Source organism: Pseudophryne corroboree, chromosome 5 (genome assembly GCF_028390025.1).
Source record: "Pseudophryne corroboree isolate aPseCor3 chromosome 5, aPseCor3.hap2, whole genome shotgun sequence".
Classification (NCBI taxonomy): Eukaryota; Metazoa; Chordata; class Amphibia; order Anura; family Myobatrachidae; genus Pseudophryne; species Pseudophryne corroboree.
The window spans coordinates 222,672,524-222,695,109 of record NC_086448.1 but is presented as its reverse complement, the minus strand read 5'-3'; positions in this window follow the sequence as shown (position 1 = coordinate 222,695,109).

Genomic DNA, 22,586 nt, shown 5'->3' with positions numbered 1-22,586 from the left:
GCGCTCAAACTAGATTTTAAAATAAAACTTATCTTATGGAAAATACATTTTTGCCCAGGACATATTCAGCAATGGTAGCATCTAGTTTCCGTTCATGGAGAGCAGAGCCAGCCATAGGCATAGGCAAACTAGGCAATTGCCTAGGGCATTTGATATGTCTAGGGGCATCAGCAGCTTCTGCTGATTAAAATGATATGCAGCATGCCTATATTCTGTGTGTAGCATTTGATATGCAGAAACATCCACAGTCTCACACAGTATATAGGCATGCTGCATATCATTTTAGTCAGCAGATGCTTGTGCATCCTAGCTACATAGCAATGCAAATAAGATGCATTTTATTAAAAAAAAAACGTGCCCGATGTTAGCATCGAGGCAAGATTTAGGAGGACACATCTGTATCCAAGCAAAGGCAGAGGTCACAGTGTTAGTGGCAGTGTGAGTGCTGTGTGCATGTGAGTGGGTTGATTGTGCAGTAGTGTTCGGAATATGTGTAAGGAGCATTATGTGTGTCATGTAAAAATGCATTAGTAATGTGCAACATATGTGTAAGGGGCACTATGTGTGTCATTATGTGTATAAGGGCATTAATAATGTGCGGCATATGTGTAACAGGGTACTACTGTATGTGTGTCATTATGTGTATAGGGGCACTAATAATGTGCAGCAAATGTGTAAGGGGCACTATGTGTGTCACTGTGTGTATAAGTAAGGACATTAATAATGTGCGGCATATGTGTAAGGGACATTATGTGTAAAAGGGCATTAATAAAGGTTGTCATAATGTGTAAGACACATTATGTTTATAAGGACATTAATGATGTGTCTCATGATGTGTAAGGGGCATTTCTGTGTGACATTATGTGTATAAATGCATTACTAATGTGTGGCATTATGTGTATAAGGTGCTCTACTATGTGGCATTACATATAGAAAGGGCACTACTGTGTGGTCTAATGTGAATAAAGAGCAATATGGTGTGGTGTAATGTAATAAGGAGCAATTCAGTGTGATGTAATGTGAATAAGGAGCTCTACTGTGAGGAGTAACATTTATTAGGTAAAGTGATACTACTGTGGGATGTAATGTGAATTATGGACACTATCGCATGATCAAATGTGAATAAGGTTGCAGTACTGTGTGGCGTAATTTGAATTGGGGCTACTATTGTGTGGCCATGCCCCTTCCCAGCAAGAACACACCCCTTTTTGGGCTGTGCGCCAAATGTACGAACTGTTCCTATTTAAAATATAGGGGGTACAAACACCAAAATAAGGACTGTTATGGGTGAGGGGTGATGGTGCTGGGAAAGAGGTGCAAGGTCAGAGGCAGAACCAGCGGTGGTGCTAGGGGGCACCAGCCAAAATCTTGCCTAGGGCATCATATTGGTTAGGGCCGGCTCTGATGGAGAGGACCTTTCCCATAACCCCCTGGGTCCATGTCACAAACTATTTAAAATAGTAACCTGTGACGAGCGAAGTGGAGCAAGACACAGAGCCCGATGCATGGCGAGCGAAGCGAGCCTGCGAGGGTCCAATGGTGCATACAAAAATAATAATAACCTCAAACAAACGGAGAATGGAGAAATCATTTAGGTGCTGTAAGGGTGGTAGTTCTCTCTTGCTCTCTCGTTATGTCTCTTCCAGGTCCTGATCACGAAGGTAATATAGACACAACCATTCAGCAACCCAGTTCCTCTCATATTTAATGAGAGGATCGGGAACTGATTTCCTGCTGGTTCCTGTTGAAAAATAGTACTGTCTAAGGGTATGTATTAGGCTTCTCAAAAAAAAATTTGTGAATGGCTGTAGGTGACAGTGAATGAATGTGTACCATAAAGCAATTTAGTCAGTCCTATTTTTGTTAAGTAATGTAATTGTAATAACCATTTCATGTTCAATAGCATTAAAAAGATCCATTTTTTATTGCCCTTGGAATCAATATAGATCAGCTCTACTTTGTGTATATGATATATATGAATGTGTGTACAAGGAGTTGTGATTCCGCACAAGTCTAACAGTCTATCTTAGAATAGAGTTAACCAAGATTAGTGTTGAAATATACACAGCATAGGAAGTACAGTAGATTATGTTTATGTTATATAAAGACTATGGTGAAAATTTTCCCAAACATACAAAATAGAGGAAATCACATATTATATAGTAAAATATATCGCGTTCACACAGTACACACAAAAATAACATAATAGAGACTTTTTAAAAACCTGAACATGTTAGGCAGAATTAAATGCTCTTAGTAACTCACTGTGACATATTAAACTTGAAAGACACGTTGATAACATTGTAACCTGTGTTTTATAACATCAATAAATATGGTGTCAAATGTTCGGAATAGTTATGTAGTCTTAGAAAAACTTCCTTTGGCAAGATAGCTTTACAAAAAAAATGTAATGTTTTCGCTCTGCTCTTATCGGCACACCTCAGGAACACTTTCCTCTGACACATATTGAATTATACTGCAACCTCACATTTGTCTGCATTCAATTAACAGCTGTGTCTTCAGGCTCCTGAGAGCTATTTAAGAACCTTTCTGTTCAAATAAAAAACAGAAATTCTGCCTTATTTGCATTCATTAGCAATTTACAGTATGAGTTGCTTTTAATAAAAATAATGTATAAATCTGTCTTAACGGAGTTCCAGTAGCATCACAAACAATGGAATCTATGTATTTAGCAGAATGCTAATTTATTATAATAGGCTGCTGTATATACTTAAGTAATGCATCTACAGTATACACGGTACGCCCTAATTCACATTGCGGATGGCAACCAGCCTAGAAAGAAATAGAAATAAATACTACGTACTTCCTTTTTTTGCAGTTTCATTAGAAATAAAATCTGAACGCAGCTCACTAGAGAGGGGTGGTCGAACCCTATTGGAGACAAACAGGAGAAGAAAAACTGGATTCGCAATCAGGTTTAAGGGCACTTTTCAGTATCAGTTGCAGATTCTGCTACTGATTAAATCGTATGCTGGAGGCCGCCCAGCACAGTGCAAGGCTGCCCAGCATGCTAATTGGCGGCCAGCATTGTGATCGCAAAACTATTGTGATTACAGCGTTGAGGCAGAAATTAGGGCTCCCTGTATACACATCTGAGCTGCGTATGCAGGCAGACCACAGCCATTTTTCAGGTTGCAGTGGCATGTGACTTCACGCGGTAACCCCAAAAAATGGTCTGGACAACCCTCAGTTGTCCGTACCACGCCCTCACATCGCTGCACTGTGAAGGAATGCACATGAGTGGATTTCTGAAAATCGTTCGTTTGCGATTTTCGGTAATCTGTGTCCCATACTGAATTAGGCCTTAAGTTTGCTGGCGCAAATAACAATACAAAATAATAAAAATTATGAAACAGTGGGGGTAATTCAGAGTTGAGAGTAGCAGCAAATTTATTAGCAGTTGGGCAAAACCATGGGGGTCATTCCGAGTTGTTCGCTCGTTATTTTTTTGTCGCAACGGAGCGAATAGTCGCTAATGCACATGCGCAATGTCCGCAGTGCGACTGCGCCAAGTAAATTTGCTATGCAGTTAGGAATTTTACTCACGGCATTACGAGGTTTTTTCTTCGTTCTGGTGATCGTAATGTGATTGACAGGAAGTGGGTGTTTCTGGGCGGAAACAGGCCGTTTTATGGGAGTGTGTGAAAAAACGCTACCGTTTCAGGAAAAAACGTGGGAGTGGCTGGAGAAACGGAGGAGTGTCTGGGCGAACGCTGGGTGTGTTTGTGACGTCAAACCAGGAACGACAAGCACTGAACTGATCGCAGATGCCGAGTAAGTGTGGAGCTACTGCTAAGAAGTGTCTATTCGCAATTTAGCTAATCTTTCGTTCGCAATTTTGATAAGGTAAAATTCACTCCCAGTAGGCGGCGGCTTAGCGTGTGCAAAGCTGCTAAAAGAAGCTTGCGAGCGAACAACTCGGAATGACCCCCCATGTGCACTGCAGGGGGGGGCAGATATAACATTTGCAGGGAGAGTTAGCTTTGGGTGGGTTATTTTGCTTCTGTGCAGGGTAAATACTGGCTGCTTTATTTTTACACTGCAATTTAGATTTCAGTTTGAACACACCCCACCCAAATCTAACTCTCTCTGCACATGTTATACCTGTCCCCCCTGCAGTGCACATGGTTTTGCCCAACTGCTAACAAATTTGCTGCTGCGATCAACTCTGAATTAGGCCCAATATGTCAATTAATGGGAACCTACAGCATACACATAATAAACAATGTTAAATGAATAAATCCAACACAGCAATGATACTCAGAGAACCAGGCTGATGGTGATTTGTACCACTGTAGCAACTGAAGAGACAATTGTTATAAATTGTTGCAATAAAGATAAAAATTGGTTAAAAGATAATTCTATTAAATGTAGCAATTTGCACAATCAAGTTAAAAGAACTTCCAGTTGCCTTGTGTATATAAAGTTAGCTGTAGGAAAATACCTTTTAACTAGTGGTGTTGCCCATGGTAACCACAAGGTTAAGCATAGATAAAATAGGCTAGTGCATTGGTTGCCTGTAGTAACCTCTGGGTGTGGCTGTAAAAATATGAGTACATTCAGCATTCTACTTGGTGATAAATAAAACAATCAAATGACTCCATGTGGGGCACAAGGACCGGGTCTTATTCTAGAGGAATTATTGGAGATGCAGCTCACCATAATTATCTCCAATGCAATAGCTTACTTGTAAGGATCCTGGACTTGCACATGGGTCCCGGGCAGCGGTGCTGGAATCTCCTCAGAGCAGCAGCAGCAGGGTCAGACTGGCCCACAGGGAAACCCCCGGTGGGCCCCACTGCCTGTGGGCCCACCTTATCCTTTAGGGATCAAGTTCTAGACTCTGCACATGAGTTATACATATGTCTATATACTGCATAGGGCTATGGTGTATTCACTACAGAGCATTTGCTGTTATTATCATGCATGTACTAGCAGTGCTTATTATATATATTCATCAAAGGGCCCATGCACTCTCTAATGGCTAGCCCAAAACCTCTGGAGTGGCTGGCCACACCTCAAAGCATGGGCCCCTACCACTGCATTTCCCTGGTGAGCCCCTCATGCCCCAGTCCGACACTGAGCAGCAGAATGGTGCCGGTGTAGCAGCTGACTTTCTGGAACCTCTCAGGCATGCATGTACAATTCCGGTGTACAGTAAGTGGTGAAACGATCCTGTCTGGGTGCACAACCAGAGCAAGATAAGATAAGTTCCTACTGGACTGCACATGCGGTAATTGGGACAGCAGTACTTGAGATCAGCTCAGCCAGCAATTGGAAGCTGTGCTGTTTCAGATATCAGCAGACCCAGGAAAAGACAGTGGCCACCAGCATTTCAAATTTGGCACCAGTCGCAGTCCCATCACACAGCTTGCGAACTGCAGTGCTTGCTCCTGAACAGCTGCCAGTCCAAGGGCTCTGATTGGCTTACACAAAGTGCCGAATTTGAAATGCAGGCACTGTGTCTCCATGGCTGGCTGTTAGACCAAGATTTGCTACCCTCCCCCTCTGTGTCCGCCGTGTCCGGGCCCGGGACTCTTGTCCCGGCAGTCCCCCAATGATGGCAGCCCTGATCAGATGTTGTAAACAGGCAGTATTGCAGAGACTCCTCTGGCATCTATTTTTGCAGCCAGTGTATAAATAATGGACCACTGCAAATCTGTAAACAAAATGATTTATTTGCCTTAAAAAACAAAAACAATAAAAAGCACCTCACATTTTACAAATATTTCAGTGACACCCAGGGAGCAAGTAACAATAATCAGCTGTGGCACTTGTTCATCTTGTATGTGCATACTCAAACTTAATTTGGCACATGTGTAGACTTATAGGCCCTACACATTACCCGACTGGCCGCCGAGCTGCCCGACGGCTGACAGATGACCGGCGGCGGGAGGGGAGTGACGGGGGGAGTGAAGTTCCTTCACTCCCCCTGTAACCCGGCTCCATAGCCCTGCATGCCAATATGGACGATATTGTAGAACATGCCGGGAAAGCTAAAGTCTTAAGTGCCAATAGTTACAGACAAGTTTATATAGTTCTTCAAGAAAATGACATGTGTTAGACCTTGGCAGTACCATAAAGCAAAATAATTTCCATAATAATCAGAAATGTTCTGCTATGTGAGAAAAGGTAAGATGGTACAATTCTCCCCATACAATAACATAACAAAAATGATACTACAGAATTTAGCTCTAGGTTAACCTGAAACCAAACCACCAATTCCCACACCATTCATATACTTACTACAACAGATATATCAGATTTACCTGACTAACTTGTTTTACATCTTTGTCAAGAAAACTACAGTACTCACAAATTAAAATTACGGCATTCCATTCTTAATCTGTTTTCTTGTATGGGTGTTAGTTTACAGAACAATTGAAGTTGTTAAATTAACTGGACAAAACTTCTTATGCTAATTTTCACCTTAGAATGCTTTCTCTCAAAAATTCTCTCACCCATACCTTTAATGGTATGCACTAAAGCAGTGGTCTCCAACCTTAATTGGGGTGTGAGTTACTTTTGGAAAATAAATCCTCTAAGGAGCTCCCCCCTCCCCCCAATGTGTGTGCGTTCCTGTGAAAGTGGGTGTGGCCTTACAACTACAAGTAATGCCCCACTGCGTAGTGCCAGATACACAAATAATGCCCCTCAGCAGTGCCAGATACACAAATAATGCCCCTCAGCAGTGCCAGATATTCAAATAATGCCTCCCAGCAGTACCAGATACACAAATAATGCCCCCAGCAGTGCCAGATACACAAATAATGCCCCCTACAGTTTCCGATACAGTGCCCCACACAGTGCTAACCCTTGCTGGCTTCTTCTACTGCCGCCGATGCTGCTCCTCCTGAATGAGGGATGGAAGGGGAGGAGAGTGCAGCACGCGCATCTCATGTGAAGTCCAGAGAGCAGCTGCGGTGAGGGTGACAGAGTCTCCGGCAGCGGCGGGCATTTAAAATATGGTGCCGGTAAGTGAGCAAATCAAAACTCGCGGTCCAGCAGCCAATCAGGTGCCGCCACTGCTGGTCCACAAGCTCTGATTGACTGATGGCCGGCACCATATTAAAAATGAAGGGAAGATTAGTGCCAGTGACTGCCCAAGCCTGTGCACTCTGTGAGCTACCGAAAATACTACGGCAAGCAACCCGTAGCTTGCGAGCTACGGGTTGGAGATCACTGCACTAAAGATTCTTGGATTTGTGTCAAAGTGGTTGGTTGAATTAAAATTGTGATTATTATCTTGATGATTATTAAGTTATTTATGTAGCATTGCATTGTAGCGCAAGCAGAGCTTTACAGAGAATGCACATTATGGTTAATTTTTGGGGGATAGTGCTTCAGTTGGTTCCTGTTTGTGATAAACATGAGGATACCTGATGAGTGCTATTGGGTTGAGGATGAGGGAGGTTGGAGGGCATGGTGAGGGTGCAGAGGTGGAAGGCTATGTGTGACCAATTGCCCTCAAACAACGCATCTGAGAAGAGTGTATCCATAACTAATAACAACTCTAATAACATACAGTCCAAAAACAAACAGATCCAATCATGGGACGATAGGTGGGAAGTTCATGAAAAAAAATAAGCAGTTAAGCTGCCTTGCAACAATTAGTGTGCCATTCTAAAACTAAATCCATTTAAAGGAGCAACAAATCAATTAGAGAAACCCTACTCACCCAATCCTTGGGGTTTCACTAGCTTCAGCTTAAACTCAGCCTCTAGCTCACTTGTATATCATGTCATTTTATAACTGTCATGAAACTTGGAAGACTGTCTCACTGCCCTCTACTGTGAGAAATCAGAGGTCTACAAAGAAAGAGACACAGTGAGTGGAAAAGAAAATATGAAACACTTGAGAAAAGTAGAGGAAAGATTTGTGAAAGAGATACAAAAGTAAAAAGAAATAGAAAAAGTCAACATAGAGTAAACAGGAAAAAGAAAAACATCTGAAAAAAATAGGAATGCACGAAAAGGAAGAGAAGAATAGAGCAAACATGTTTTTATTGGATAGGGAAATATTGAAAAAAGTAAATTGATAAAAAATTGAAAAATAGAAAATGAAACAGAAAGTGAAAGAAGGGACAGAAGAGAATAAGAATATTTATCCTATAATTGTCCTTAGTTACATTTATTGTCCCTTTATATATTGTCCTTATATATAGACTGTCCCTTTCTCTTTAATTTTCAGAGGGTAGTAGGAAGTTAGCGCATATTAAATATGGGTGGGGCCGTGATTGAGGATCTCACTCAGTGCATGTCGTCCATGATGTATGCGCACCTGGCTCAACAGTCCGAGTGCGGAAACATCTGTGCGCGATGTGAGTGAACGGCCGCCCTGGAAGCCCAGGTAACTGATCTAGAGTGGACCGTTGAGCGACTGAGGGACATTCACAATCTCTAGCAAAGTTTAGATGGAGGAGTTGCAGGGGGGAGCACTGGTAGATGAGGAGGATCAGGTCGACAGCTGGGTCACGGTTAGAAGGCAGAAGAGGAGGAGGGGGAGACAGGACATCTCCGATCTGCCAAACCCCAATAAATTCATCCGATTGGATGAAGATTCTGAGGATGGCAGTGAGGAAATGATGGAACTGGAGGAGACTGTTCCCTCTAGCAACCAGAGGAGTGGTGCCCCGGCACTGATGGGAAAAAAGATAGTGAGATACATAGTCAGATTGTGGTGGTAGGGGATTCTATTATCAGGAGGACAGACAGGGCAATCTGCTACTGGGACCATGTTGTCTTCCGGGTGCTCGGGTATGGCACATCGTGGACCGGGCAGATAGATTGTTGGGAGGGGCTGGTAAAAACCCGGCAGTCTTGGTGCATGTTGGAACCAATGACAAAGTTAGTGGTTGGTGGGATGTCCTTAAGAAAGACTATAGGGAATTAGGCAAGAAAATTAAGGCAAGGAGATCTAGGGTAATATTTTCTTAAATATTACCAGTGCCACGCGCTAGCCCAGGGAGGCAGAGGGAGATTAGGGAGATAAATGTGTGTCTTAGGGATTGGTGCAGGAAAGAGAGGTTTGTGTTCTTGGAACACTGGGCGGACTTCTCAGTCAGGCACCATCTTTTTTGTTGCAATGGATTGCACCTGAATGAGGAGGGGGCTGTGGTGCTGGGGGGTAGTATGGTTAGAAGATTGGAAGAGCTTTTAAATTAGGTGCTTGGGGGGAGGGTTTAGTTAGAAGCTACAGGTCAAGCAGTGAGAACAGGAAAGATGGGGATAGTGAACAAATTGGGGGAGGAGAAGGGGGAGTGAAAGATCAGCTGGCAAGGCCAAGGGTATCTGCATGGGTATTGCGGAATTACTGACACGGGCATTGCCCAAGATATTCCAAATGTATTACATACTGATGATTATTGTACAACAATACGGTATATAGAAAGTGATGTCCATAGCATAAGGGAAGATACCAACATCAGGAGGAGGGGTTTAGAAAGCAGTAAGGAAGGCTGTATTAAGTATTTAGGGGATGGAAAGGGAGGGAGGAGATTAACAGTCGGTAAGAGTAATTCTAGAAAGGCACTTGTAAATATAGATAAGATACCATTAAATTAAATGGGCATGGGAGATGCTAAACTAAGATGTATGCTTGCGAACACAAAAAGCCTATCGGGTAAAATGGGGGAATTGGAATGGCTTGCATCAAAGTCTATGTATGATATTATAGGTATTACGGAAACATGGTGGGATGACTCTCACGACTGGGTTGCGAATTTGCAGGGATATTCTCTTTTTAGGAGGGACAGGGCTACCAAAAGGGGAGGAGGGGTATGTCTCTTTGTTAAACCATATCTAAAACCAAACTTAATAGAGGGTATTTTCGAGGAAGCAGGAGATAACTTGGATGAGTTGAGATCACAAGTGGGGGCACTGAGGCAAAGAAACTAGTCATTGGCACCTGCTACAAGCAACCGGATATTAGCGTACACGATGAGGAGCAACTCTTACACCAAACTGAAAAAGTAGCAGGAATAGGGGACATCCAAGTTAGGGGACTTTAACTATCCTGATATAAATTAGAGTAACGATTCATGTGTCAAAACTAGGAGCAGCAGGTTTTTAAATATATGAAGGATCAATTCTTGACTCAATTAGTTGAGGACCCAACTAGAGGTAAAACTATTCTGGACCTAGTTATTACCAATAATGTGGAAATTACATCAAACACTAAAGTTGGGGAGACCCTGGGAAACAGTGATCATTACATGATAACATTCTACATCATGTCACGATCCGGGTATCTGGACGCCATTTCTTACCTATCAGATGCCTCCTAAGGCTGGCTCAGCGCTCCAGGACCGGATCCCATCTGTTATCCTGATGTGCACATTCCCGCATCCTCTCCTGTCTCTCTGGACGCAGTCACAGTAACGCCTTATACATCTGGCATGGCGTCTCACGCGGCCTCCGCCGCCGTCCCTGAGCTTCTGCATTCAGAGTGGCGATTACGTCAGCTGCGGCCTCCGCTGTGTCCGCGTGGTCGGATGTGCATCTGTCAGCCTGGCGTCTCCTGTCTCCGGTGGCCGGCGCCGCCATTACTGTTTTCCAGACCACATGGATTACAATCCAAACTTCCCTCCAAGTGTCTGCATGGGCGCAGCCATCTTGGATTCTGTCAGCTGATCATTCCTACCAATCCGTTGTCAGTATTATTAATTTGCATAATTGCCTAGCCAATGCCTTCCTTGCTGCAGGTATAAATAGGTTGTGCCTGAGCAAGGAAGGCGTCAGTGCTTTGGTTGTCAAACCTAGTTCCAGTTTGTCTCTCTTCTGTGAATGTCTTTCAGGTTCCAGCTCCTGTCTCCAGACTTCTGCTATAGAGACCCGCACCAGCATTCCATCTGCGGTGTAGCCTGACTCTCCGATCCATTCTGGACTCACCTGTTTCCAGCTACAACATCACCTGCTTCCAGCTCAGCTTCCAGCAGTGTACAGCTTCTCTTAAAGGGCCGGTGTCCTTTCTGCAGTTTACCACTCTCCACCGGTATTATTATTTCTCCGCTCTCAAATTCTACATTTCATCTACATTGCATCGCTCTCAAGCTTTATTTATTATTTAACTGGTTCCAGCCAGTATCCACTCCGTGCCAACACCTGTCTGGTTCTGACCAGTACCCACAGCAGCATTTTATCTACAGCAGTCCAGCTTTCCCTGGAACACCAGCTGGTACGACCCTGGGCTTTCCTCATTGCTACAGTTGAGCCTGGTAAGGACTTTCCAACTTGCAGATATTAAGAACTGTCTCATACCACCAGAGCTCTGTGGCCCCTGCCACCCTGTAGTTCCCAGGAACTGTATTATTATTTCTCTGCTGATTTTTATGTTACTTTTTACTGCTACTGTGATGCATGGAGTTTGTCATAAATAAATATCATTGACTTTTACTCAAGTTGTCATGGTCACGCCTTCGGGCGGTTTCTCTTCATGTTACTTACATGTCCAGGGGTCTGATACAACCTCCCAGGTTCCGGTACATCTCAGCCCCTACAACTGGGGCTGCCTTCCGTCAGCTCAGGCCCTCAGTTGTGACAGTAAGCACTGACCAAATGAATCCAGCCGGAGACCAGGATCAAGCGGCCAGGCCGATGCAAGAACTGGCAGCCCGACTTGAACATCAGGAGGCTGCACAGGGCCACATCATCCGCTGTCTCCAGGATTTCTCTACTCGGCTGGACGGGATTCAGACAACTCTCCGTGGATCAGGCGCATCTGGGGCGTCAACCACAGTGACTCCAACTATAACCCCACCCACCTTATCCGTTTCTGCTCCACGTCTTCATCTTCCAACGCCAGCAAAATTTGACGGATCTCCAAGATTCTGCAGGGGATTTCTCAACCAGTGTGAGATTCAGTTTGAGCTACAACCTGGCAATTTTCCCAGTGACCGTACAAAAATTGCCTACATCATCTCACTTCTCAGTGGCTCAGCCCTTGACTGGGCATCACCGTTATGGGAGAGGTCCGACACCCTGCTATCTTCTTACACTGCATTCGTGTCAACATTCAGGCGCATCTTCGACGAGCCAGGCCGGGTAACTTCAGCTTCGTCTGAGATTGTCCGTTTACGCCAGGGATCACATACTGTAGGACAATATCTTATACAGTTCCAGATCCTGGCATCTGAACTGGCATGGAACGACGAGGCCCTGTATGCTGCATTCTGGCATGGTTTATCCGAGCGTATTAAAGATGAGTTAGCTACCAGAGACTTACCCTCCAAGTTAGATGAGCTAATCTCACTTTGTACAAAAGTTGACTTACGTTTCAGAGAGAGAGCAACTGAGCGTGGAAGATCATCTGCTCCAAAATCTTCTGCTCCTCCTCCTCGCCAACTGTCACCAACTAAAGATGAACCCATGCAAATTGGCCGTTCCCGTTTAACTCCTGCTGAGCGCCGAAGACGTCTCTCTGAGTCTCTCTGTCTGTATTGTGCAGCCCCGTCTCACACTATTCATGCCTGTCCCAAACGTCCGGGAAACTTCAAATCCTAGCTCGCCAAGGAGAGGGCCGGCTAGGAGTAATGATCTCCTCTCCATCTCCTCAAGATTGTAATCTCCCAGTCTCGCTTCAAGTTGCTCAACGTTATCAGAACGTCATTGCCCTCCTGGATTCCGGAGCAGCTGGGAACTTTATTACCAAAGCCTATGTTAAACGGTGGTCCCTACCCACCGAGAGACTTCCTTCCTCCTTTTCCTTAACTGCCGTGGATGGCAGTAAAATTTTTGATACAGTTATTGCTCTAAGGACTCTACCAGTTCGTCTGAGAGTGGGAGTTCTTCATTCCGAACTTATTTCACTTTTAGTGATTCCAAGAGCCACACATCCTGTGGTCCTGGACTCTACCAGTTCGTCTGAGAGTGGGAGTTCTTCATTCCGAACTTATTTCACTTTTAGTGATTCCAAGAGCCACACATCCTGTGGTCCTGGGCCTTCCATGGCTCCGTCTTCACAATCCTACAATTGATTGGACGACTACGCAAATCCTGGCATGGGGTCCCTCCTGTGTTGAGACATGTTTGTTTAAAGTGTTGCCTGTCTGTTCTTCCTCCCCCAGGTCGTCTGATGTTCCACCTCCTCCATATCAAGATTTCACGGATGTGTTCAGTAAAGCTTCTGCTGATATCCTTCCTCCTCATAGAGAATGGGACTGCCCGATTGATCTCGTTCCAGGGAAGGTTCCACCTCGAGGCCGAACTTATCCGTTGTCTCTGCCCGAGACGCATTCTATGGAGGAATACATTAAAGAGAACCTAGCAAAGGGGTTCATTCGACCTTCTTCTTCTCCAGCCGGCGCAGGCTTCTTTTTTGTAAAAAAAAAAAGATGGTGGTCTGCGGCCGTGCATCGACTACAGAGGTTTGAACGACATTACCATCAAGAACCGCTATCCTTTACCCCTGATTACTGAGCTCTTTGACAGAGTTAGCGGAGCTACCATCTTTTCAAAGCTGGACTTGAGAGGTGCATACAATCTCATCCGGATCCGTGAGGGTGACGAGTGGAAGACCGCATTTAACACCCGTGACGGACATTATGAGTACCTCGTCATGCCCTTCGGATTGAGCAATGCTCCAGCTGTCTTCCAGCATTTCGTCAATGAGATCTTCAGAGACATTCTATACCGTCATGTCGTGGTCTATCTAGATGATATCCTCATTTTTGCCAACAATTTAGAGGAACATTGTTTTTGGGTAAAGGAGGTTCTGTCCCGTCTCCGTGTCAATCATCTCTATTGCAAATTAGAGAAATGCGTCTTTGAAGTCAAGTCCATTCCGTTTCTAGGGTACATTGTGTCCGGTTCCGGACTAGAGATGGATCCTGAGAAACTACAAGCAATCCAGAATTGGCCGGTACCCTTAACCCTCAAAGGGGTCCAGAGGTTCTTAGGGTTCGCCAATTATTACCGAAAGTTTATACGAGACTTTTCCACCATTGTGGCGCCTATTACTGCTTTCACCAAGAAGGGTGCTAACCCGTCCAAGTGGTCTGAAGAAGCCATGCAAGCTTTTCATCTTTTAAAACAGAGGTTCATCTCTGCGCCTGTCCTGAAACAGCCTGACATCGACTCTCCTTTCATCCTAGAGGTGGATGCCTCCTCCGTTGGAGTAGGAGCGGTGTTATCTCAGAGGGCTAAAGATGGCCATTTACATCCTTGCAGTTTCTTCTCACGGAAGTTCTTCCCAGCGGAGCGCAACTATGCCATTGGCGACCAGGAGTTGCTAGCCATCAAGCTCGCTCTAGAGGAGTGGAGATATCTGTTGGAGGGAGCTTCTCATTCAATCACCATCCTTACAGACCACAAGAACCTTCTATATCTGAAAGGCGCACAATGTCTCAACCCTCGTCAGGCCAGATGGGCACTTTTCTTTTCCAGGTTCGACTTTAAACTCCAGTTCTGTCCGGGCTCTCAGAATCGCAAGGCCGATGCCCTTTCCCGCTCATGGGAGCAAGAAAATGAGTCAGAGTCTTCAGACAAGCATCCTATTATAAGTCCGTTGGCATTCTCCACGGTAGGGATGGACTCTACGCCCCCATCAGGGAAAAGTTTTGTGAAGCCGACACTAAGGAAGAAGCTCATGCATTGGGCCCATGCTTCCCGCTTTGCCGGACATACAGGTATCCAAAAAACCCTGGAGTTTATCTCTAGGTCCTATTGGTGGCCAACTCTGAAAAAGGACGTTTTGGAGTTTATTGCATCTTGCCCAAAGTGTGCTCAACATAAAGTATCCCGCCAGTCGCCTGCGGGGCAACTGGTTCCACTATCTGTTCCCCGTCGACCATGGACCCATTTGTCGATGGATTTTATTACAGATTTGCCCATGTGCAACAAGTTTAATACCACCTGGGTGGAAGTTGACCGGTTCACCAAGATGGCACACTTCATTCCTCTCACCGGTCTTCCGTCAGCTTCCAAGTTGGCTCAAGTATTCATACAAGACATCTTTCGACTCCACGGTCTTCCAGAAGAAATTATCTCAGATCGAGGAGTTCAATTCACAGCCAAATTCTGGCGAAGTTTATGTCAAGCCCTCCAAGTCAAGCTAAAGTTTTCCACGGCTTACCATCCTCAGACCAATGGTCAAACTAAGAGGGTGAATCAGGACTTGGAGTCCTTCCTCCGCATCTATGTGTCCTCCTCTCAAGATGACTGGGTTCAATTACTTCCCTGGGCCGAGTTCTGTCATAACAACCAGTATCATTCTTCATCTTCTTCAACACCATTCTTCACTAACTTTGGATTCCACCCTAAAGTCCCTGAGTTCCAACCGCTTCCAGCAACTTCTGTTCCCGCAGAGGATATCACCTTGCATCAGTTTGCCAATATCTGGAAGAGCGTACGATCAGCTCTGCTCAAGGCATCGTTCAGGTACAAGAAGTTTGCGGATAAGAAGCGTCGAGCAGTTCCTGCTCTCAAGGTGGGTGATCGGGTATGGTTATGCACGAAGAATTTGAGGTTAAGAGTTCCCAGTATGAAGTTTGCACCTCGCTACATCGGTCCTTTTAAAATTGATCAAGTCATCAATCCTGTTGCTTACAGACTCCAGTTGCCTCCCTTCTTAAAGATACCCAGGACATTCCATGTTTCCCTGTTGAAACCGCTAATCTTGAATCGGTTTCATTCCTCACTTCCTCCAACTCCGAAAGTCCAAACTCAACGAGGCGTTGAGCATGAAGTAGCCAAGATCCTGGACTCACGTCACCGTTACAGTCAACTTCAGTATCTTATTGACTGGAAGGGTTACGGCCCTGAGGAACGTTCATGGACCAATGCTTCTGATGTCCATGCTCCTGCCTTGGTCCGGAGATTCCATTCCAAGTTTCCTCAAAAGCCAAAGAAGTGTCCTGGGGCCACTCCTAAAGGGGGGGGGGTGCTGTCACGATCCGGGTATCTGGACGCCATTTCTTACCTATCAGATGCCTCCTAAGGCTGGCTCAGCGCTCCAGGACCGGATCCCATCTGTTATCCTGATGTGCACATTCCCGCATCCTCTCCTGTCTCTCTGGACGCAGTCACAGTAACGCCTTATACATCTGGCATGGCGTCTCCCGCGGCCTCCGCCGCCGTCCCTGAGCTTCTGCATTCAGAGTGGCGATTACGTCAGCTGCGGCCTCCGCTGTGTCCGCGTGGTCGGATGTGCATTTGTCAGCCTGGCGTCTCCTGTCTCCGGTGGCCGGCGCCGCCATTACTGTTTTCCAGACCACATGGATTACAATCCAAACTTCCCTCCAAGTGTCTGCATGGGCGCAGCCATCTTGGATTCTGTCAGCTGATCATTCCTACCAATCCGTTGTCAGTATTATTAATTTGCATAATTGCCTAGCCAATGCCTTCCTTGCTGCAGGTATAAATAGGTTGTGCCTGAGCAAGGAAGGCGTCAGTGCTTTGGTTGTCAAACCTAGTTCCAGTTTGTCTCTCTTCTGTGAATGTCTTTCAGGTTCCAGCTCCTGTCTCCAGACTTCTGCTATAGAGACCCGCACCAGCATTCCATCTGCGGTGTAGCCTGACTCTCCGATCCATTCTGGACTCACCTGTTTCCAGCTACAACATCACCTGCTTCTAGCTCAGCTTCCAGCAGTGTACAGCTTCTCTTAAAGGGCCGGTGTCCTTTCTGCAGTTTACCACTCTCCACCGGTATTATTATTTCTCCGCTCTCAAATTCTACATTTCATCTACATTGCATCGCTCTCAAGCTTTATTTATTATTTAACTGGTTCCAGCCAGTATCCACTCCGTGCCAACACCTGTCTGGTTCTAACCAGTACCCACAGCAGCATTTTATCTACAGCAGTCCAGCTTTCCCTGGAACACCAGCTGGTACGACCCTGGGCTTTCCTCATTGCTACAGTTGAGCCTGGTAAGGACTTTCCAACTTGCAGATAATAAGAACTGTCTCATACCACCAGAGCTCTGTGGCCCTGCCAACCTGTAGTTCCCAGGAACTGTATTATTATTTCTCTGCTGATTTTTATGTTACTTTTTACTGCTACTGTGATGCATGGAGTTTGTCATAAATAAATATCATTGACTTTTACTCAAGTTGTCGTGGTCACGCCTTCGGGCGGTTTCTCTTCATGTTACTTACATGTCCAGGGGTCTGATACAACCTCCCAGGTTCCGGTACATCTCAGCCCCTACAACTGAGGCTGCCTTCCGTCAGCTCAGGCCCTCAGTTGTGACACATCAGTTTTATGTAACATAGCTATAAGGGAGCGACCAAAACATTTAACTTTAGAAAAGCTAACTTCAATATGCTGAGACGGGCACTAAACGACATTGACTGGGAAGTTTTGTTTCAAGGCAAGGACACATCGAAATGTGGGAGGCTTTAAAAGGGTTTCTTGAAAACAATATTCACAAATTCATTCCCATGAGCAGTAAACGCAGGAGTACTAAACAAAAACCAATGTGGCTTAATAAGGAGGTCAAGGAAGCAATGGCTAATAAGAAGCGTGCTTTCAAAATATTTAAATCTAATGGAGGGGAGGAGTCATTCTGGTATTACAGGCAATGCAATAAAAAACGTAAAAAAATTGATAAGGGCAGCTAAAATTATAAATGAGAGAAAAAAAAAATCGATATAGAGAGTAAAACCAATCCTAAAAAGTTTTATAAATATATAAACAGTAAAAGGTTAAAGAAGGAGAATGTAGGCCCTTTAAAAGATGAATTGGGAGCTTTGATAAATGATGACAAATTAAAAGCGGAAATATTGGACATTTTTTTTTCATCAGTATTTACCAGGGAGGATGAGCCGGTGACATTAGTGCATAACGACAGTGAGGGTAATGACTCTTGGCTTCATGCTTGTTTAAGTGAGGAAGTAGTCCTGGAGAGACTAGGTAATGTGAAGTTTAATAAATCACCAGGCCCAGACGGTATTCACCCAAGGGTTATTATGGAGCTTAGGTTACAGCTAGCAAAACCCCTATACTTAATTTTCCATAGTTCAATTAAATCAGGCATGGTACAAAGGGATTGGTGCAAAGCGGAGGTAGTGCCTTTATTCAAAAAGGGAAATAAAAATGATCTTGGAAACTATAGACCAGTTAGTTTAACCTCTATAGTGGGTAAAATATTGGAAGGCATTTTGAGGGATAGCATAGGGGATCACCTACAGACTACAAAGTTTATTAGTAAAAGTCAGCATGGGTTTGTAAGGGACAGATCATGCCAAACCAACTTAATTAGCTTTTACCAGGAAGTGAGCAAGAATCTTGACCATGGAAAAGCAGTGGACGTGGTGTATTTAGATTTTGCAAAAGCCTTTGATACAGTGCCTCATAGAAGACTGATCAACAAATTACGGTAACTTGGTCTAGGTTATATTATTTGTACATGGATAAGTAATTGGCTGGATAACAGAGTGCAACGAGTAGTCAGCGGAATACCACAGGGGTCAGTTCTTGGCCCACTGCTCTTCACTATATTTATCAATGACCTAGGAATAGGCCTGGAAAGCACAGTATCAATCTTTGCAGATGATACTAATCTGTGTAAGGTAATTAATTCAGAAGGCGATGTGGAGTCTCTACAGAATGACTAAGTTAAACTGGAAACCTGGACGTCTAAATGGGGAATGAGGTTTAATATAGGCAAGTGCAAAGTTATGCATTTTGGGGAAAAAAAACCCACATGCATCCTACACATGATGGGTAAAATATAGGGGTAACTATGGTGTAAAAATATTTGGGGGTGCTCATAGATAATAAGCTTAATAACAGTACACAAAGTCAAAGTGCAGCAAAGAAGGCAAGTAAATTGCTTGCGTGCATTAAACGGTGCATAAAGACAAGGGACGAGGATGCAATCGTGCCACTGTACAAATCATTGGTACGTCTGCACCTGGAATATTGTGTTCAGTTCTGGGTACCGTATTATAAAAAAGATATCGGGGAACTAGAAAGAGTCCAAAGAAGAGCTACTAAACTGATAAAAGGGTTAGAGTCTTTGGAGTATGAGGAAAGGCTTGTTAGTTTAAATATGTATACATTAGAAAAGTGGCATCTAATAGGAGACATTATTAATATCTTCAAATATGTAAAGGGTTAATTACAAGGAGCTAGCAGCGGATTTGTTTACTAAAAGAACTCTGTATAGGACACGTGGGCACTCGCTTAGGTTAGAGGAGAGGAAATTCCGTACATAACATAGGAAAGTGTTCATCACGGTAAGGGCAATAAAGATTTGGAACTCCCTGCCGGAGAGGGTAATAATGTCAGACTCTGTAAATGTATTTAAAAGTGGATTGGACAAATTCTTAACTGGTAAATGTATCCAGGGCTATAGCATTTAACATATTGACATTACATTATCTGGGAGTGGTAAGAATCATTGTTTTCATTTGGTACTAAGGGGGTAATTCCAAGTTGATCGCAGCAGGACATTTTTTAGCAGTTGGGCAAAACCATGTGCACTGCAGGGGAGGCAGATATAACATTTGCAGAGAGAGTTAGATTTGGGTGGGTTATTTTGTTTTTGTGCAGGGTAAATACTGGCTGCTTTATTTTTACACTGCAATTTAGATTGCAGATTGAACACACCACACCCAAATCTAACTCTCTCTGCACATGTTATATCTGCCTCCCCTGCAGTGCACATGGTTTTGCCCAACTGCTAAAAAAATTTCCTGCTGCGATCAACTTGGAATTACCCCCTAAGCCATTACTTCAGCAGACACGTTATAGTATGAATAGATTAACACAGAATACAGGTTGAACCCGATGGGTAGTTTGCCTCTTTTCAACCTACTGACTATGTAACTATGTAACTATGAAAGTGAGAGTATGAAAGGGAAAAGAAATGGGAAAAAGAGAACATGCCAGAAAGAACAGAGAATGGGTAAGTAGAAAAACAAGAACACAAGTAGGAAAAGATACTCAGGGTGTTAAACTTGGTTTTCCAGTAATATGTTTCCCTGCCAACAGGGGTCACCAGAGGTGCCGCTCTCTGGACTTTGTTCAACACCCAGGTGTCAGGTAAATAATGATGACATTACCAGCATGTTCTACAGCTGACTCCTGGCTATTAATTCTGATTGAGCCCAGCACCTATGGCTGAGTTATTGATGTTCATGTTTTCTGGATTCTTGGTCCAATATTCTGCCAAGGAACTCTTGTTTTGACTCATGTGTCATGTTTTGCTTTTCCAAGATTCATGGATTCCTGCACCTTTTTATATACCTTGTGATCTTCTTTGCTAAGTATTTCTGCCTTGTTAAAGTAATCTGCATATGAAGTTATTTTGCTGTGCCAAGAAAACCTGTACTGTCAAAGTACTCTGCATATCAAGTTGACCTGCACCCTCCTGTCATTGTAACTTCCTACAATAAACCTCATACTGTATTCACTACTACAGTCTGTGTCTTGTAGTTTAACCAGCACCCAGGTTGTTCATACACAGGGCCATCTTAACAGCATTGTAGGTCCTGGGCAAAGCAATGCCCTGGTGCTCCTATGATCGGACAACCACTTAACCCCTTCCGCCCCAACAGTAAAATGATACCCACTCACTTCGTACATAGGGCTGCTGGTTGAGAAGCAGGCAAGAGATGATGTTACCTGGACTCTCTCATTGTGGATTTCAAACAATAAGAGTGACAAGGACGCGGCCTCAGCCTGCCTCCCAAGAAGCTCCGGAGACACCCCCTCAGGGGGTGCCAAGTGTGCTCATACATTAAGACGGTACTGGAGATAAGACCCCCCCTCCAAAAAAAAATTACAAATGTGAAAAATCAAATAGGTGGATCAAATAGGTGGATACACTTACTGATTTTGTGCCAGTGACGGCACTTAAGTGATGTCTGAGACAGTGATATTTTTTCACACATTCTGTATATATACCTGTTAAAGGTTTTAACCTAAAATATATTTTACACCATAAAAACAACCCTTTTCTTTGCTTTGTTTTAGAGTACTTGTGGCCTGTCAAGAGTGAGTAATTAAAATGGAGATATAGTATATTCACTGGTGTACAGATTTCTCCTATTTACCAAGCCCCAAGGTATACAATGGCCATTGCCGGGTATTGGTGATGGTGGTCATTGCAGGGGCTCTCTTGCCATAGCTTCCCTGTGGCTAATTTATTTTACTTTTTATGATGAATTGAAATTTTTGTTTACATTTATTATTTTTTTGAAACTGCACCAGGAACCATGAGACTGTTATGCTCTTGTGCTATCTGTAAGAGCAGTTAGAGCACTGATAAGTCAGTAAGTCAGTGTGGTAAGTTTATACTTACTGCTGCCATCCAGTATCTCCAGGGAGCGTAGAATCATCCATTATCTCCATGGAGCTTAGCACCACTTGCTGGGGCAATTTTTATTTCCGTTGTTAAGCAGATTGAAAATAGGACTTTTCCATATGATATTGCAGTACTCTATTCTGTATCCATGTAAGGTGTTGCCTAGAAAGATAGTACTGAGACAAAAACCTCTGCAGATGGCTTCCTGTGTCCAGTTTATTGGGAAGAAGTCACCTACAGTACCCCTCCAGCTAACTCTGGCCATGCCCCATCATCTCATCAGGCCACTGCTTCAAGTTCTGGGTTTCCTCCTTACAGGAGGGACTGGAGTCAGAGGTTGCCAGTTGCCACCCCTACAGTAGCATTGGATGGTCCTGTCATGCTTCATTCTATTCATCTACTTCTCTTTGCCTTGAAAGCAGATATAAAGGTGGAACAATCTGATTTCTTCTTATGGTGCTCTTAAAGAGGAAATTACTTTTCTTTGAGATAAAGTGGCTGACCATGAGAACAGGTCTTGCTGGAATCTGTGGTATTCTGTCTGACTTTGTCTCTATGCTATTTTAAAAAATGCTTCTCTTTGTGTCTTTCACTGATCTATTGATCGACAGAATACACAGGTTGCTGAAGTTTACTGTACTATTATGCTTTTACATTGTAACTGTTGAAGCTGTTCTGTTGCATTGTTTAAAATGTATTTTGTTTGGTTTTGCTTATATTTAATATTAGAGATGTGAGGAGGACACTTTTCAGGTTTTGTGTTTTGGTTTTGGATCTGGATCTCTGTTCGTGTTTTGGATCTGGATTGGTTTTGCCAAAACCACCCTTTTGGCTTTTGGTTTTAAATCTGGCTGTTTTTTAAAAAAAACATAAAAACAGCTAAAATCACAGAATTTTGGGGTAAATTTGATCCTACGGAATTATTGACCTCAATAACATTAATTTCCACTTATTTCCAGTCTATTCTTAACACCTCACACCTCACAATATTGTTTTTAGGCTAAAAGGTAGCTGGATGACTAAGCTAAGCGACACAAGTGGGTGGCATAAACACCTGGCCCATCTAGGAGTGGCACTGCAGTGGCAGACAGGATGGCAGTTTTAAAAACTAGTCCCCAAAGAGCACATAAAAAAAGAGGTGGAAGATGGAATTGTCTTGGGCCATCCCACCCACCCTTATGTTGTTTAAACAGGACATGCACAGTTTAATAAACCCATCATTTCAGCAACAGACGGTCTCCCTGGAAAAAGCTCACCAAGTTCTCTGAATGACTTTACACATTATGAGAAGAGGAACATAACAATCGGGAACAACAC